The sequence below is a fragment of the Rutidosis leptorrhynchoides genome, chromosome 1 (assembly GCF_046630445.1).
Source record: "Rutidosis leptorrhynchoides isolate AG116_Rl617_1_P2 chromosome 1, CSIRO_AGI_Rlap_v1, whole genome shotgun sequence".
Lineage (NCBI taxonomy): Eukaryota > Viridiplantae > Streptophyta > Magnoliopsida > Asterales > Asteraceae > Rutidosis > Rutidosis leptorrhynchoides.
The window spans coordinates 177,749,973-177,752,294 of record NC_092333.1 but is presented as its reverse complement, the minus strand read 5'-3'; the positions used below and the strand labels follow the sequence as shown (position 1 = coordinate 177,752,294).

General features: G+C 38.2%; 1 non-coding gene across 1 annotated transcript; it reads left to right on the top strand.

Moving 5' to 3' along the window:
• Nucleotides 1-1,570: 1,570 nt before the first annotated feature.
• On the top strand, nt 1,571-1,677 carry LOC139887302 (small nucleolar RNA R71). Its single transcript, XR_011773139.1, has one exon. It is a non-coding gene; the product is annotated as a small nucleolar RNA R71 (small nucleolar RNA).
• The last annotated feature ends 645 nt before the right edge of the window (nt 1,678-2,322 follow it).

Below are 2,322 nucleotides of genomic sequence, written 5' to 3'. Positions count from 1 at the left end.
TAAAACAATATGGTTCTTACCAATCGTTTTTGCTGGTTCAACAGTTTTGGTTGGTGGAGATTTAGACTTTCGAATCATAAAGGTGATCGATTTTTCATCATTACTAAGTGTCATTCTACCATTTCTTACATCAAATAACGCCCCGGTGGACGCTAAGAATGGTCGACCTAAAATTAGAGGAATGTTTGGGTCCTCTTCTATGTCAATGACAATGAATTCGACTAGAAAGGTTAAATTACCTACTTGAATGGGTAGATTGTTAGCAATTCCAACTGGGTGCTTAATGATTTGATCAAGGAGTCGAACACTCATATCCGTTGGACTTAACTTACCTACACCTAATCTCTTATATAAGGAAAGAGGCATAACACTCACACTTGCACCTAAATCTGCCAGTGCATCATACATGACACAATCACTAAGTAGACAAGGAATAATAAATTCACCCGGATCACCTACCCTAGGTGGAGGTTTTGGTGGAACTGTATTCACCGGGTTTACTTCTACGGTTTTTGTTTCTTGTACTTCCTTATTCTTTTTCTTCTTCTTCTTTCCAGAGGTATCACAATCTTTATTACCTATCACTTGCTCATACTCAACTCCTTTTATTGGAAACGGGATGGGTGGTTTATATGATTCCACCACTGGCTTTACATACTCGGGTGGTGGTGGTGTTGTAAATTCTTCATTGTTACTCTCATCTAAAACCTTCCCATCTTCTGGAGCTGGTTTTTCAAAATTTGTTGAAACCATATTAACATTTTCATTTCGAGGATTTACTTCAGTATTACTCGGTAGCTTTCCTTGTTCCCTCTCACTCATCATGCTAGCAAGAGTACCAACATGTTTTTCTAGATTCAAAATAGAAGCTTGTTGAGTTCTTAATGACTGATCAAACCTTTCGTTTGTTTGAGTTTGAGATGTAATAAATTGTGTTTGAGATTCAACTAGCTTTGCCATTATTTATTCTAGATTTGGCTTTTTCTCTTCGGTTTGTTGTGGTGGTTTATACAAGCCATGTCTTTGTGGATTGAAAGTGTTGTTTTGAGTTGGTTGGTTATTCGAACCTTGTTGGTTATACGAGTTGTTGTTGGGTCCATTTGGATTGTAAAGAATGTTTTGATTTCGATTGAAGTTTATCCTTGGCGGTTGATAATTATTTTGATAATTACTTCCCGTCCTTTGGTTCATATAGGAAACATTCTCTCGTTGTTCCATCGTTGGTTCAATGTGACAATCTTTCAATAAGTGTGGTCCACCGCATTGCTCACAACTGATTCGTATTGCGTGAATATCTTTATTCATCTTTTCCATTCGTCTTTCGAAAGCATCTATTTTTGCGGAAACGGAATCAAAGTCATGGCTAGAATCGGCTCTAGCCACTTTAGATGATCGAAAGATATCTTTTTCTTGATGCCACTCATGTGAGTGGGAGGCTGTGCTATCAATGATCTTGTAAGCTTCAGTTGCAGTTTTCTTCATAATGGAACCACCAGCTGTTATGTCGATGTCTTTTCGTGTAGCAACGTTGACACCTTGATAGAATATTTGTACTATATGATAAGTGTCTAAACCGTGTTGAGGACATCCTCTCAACATCCTTCCGAATCTTGTCCACGCCTCATATAATGTTTCATTTGGCTTTTGTGTGAACGTAACAATTTCTCCTTGAAGTCTCACGGCTTTAGATGCCGGAAAGAATTGTTTAAGAAATTTTTCAACTAAAACATCCCATGTATCAATCGCCCCTTCAGGTAACGATTCTAACCAATCTTTGGCTTCTCCCTTTAAAGTCCAGGGAAACAACATGAGATATATCTGTTCATCCTCCACTTCTCGGATTTTGAATAGTGTACAGATCCTATTAAAGGTACGAAGATGTTCGTTGGGATCTTCTTTTGGCGTACCACTATATTGGCACTGATTAGTTACCATATGTAGAATTTGTCCTTTGATTTCATAATCTGGAGCATTAACTTCTGGCTTAATAATGGCGTGACCTTGGCCCGTGCGTTTAGCTCTCATTCGATCTTCCATACTTAGAGGTTCCGTTACTTCCATAATTGAATTCGTTGAATACGAATCACTAGAGGATTCTGATTTAATGGTTTGTGGTTCAGGAGGAATGATTAGTGGTTCTGGATCTTGGAATTGTCCCTGAATATTCTCCGGATTCTCAATTGTGAGGTCGGGTTCAAAAGATGGATTATCGGAAATTTGAGTTGGAGTTCTTGGTCGACTAGATGATGATTCTAAAGAAAAATCAACGGCGACAATATTGGCTAGATGTCTTGATCGAGTTATAGGTGGTGAACGTATGAA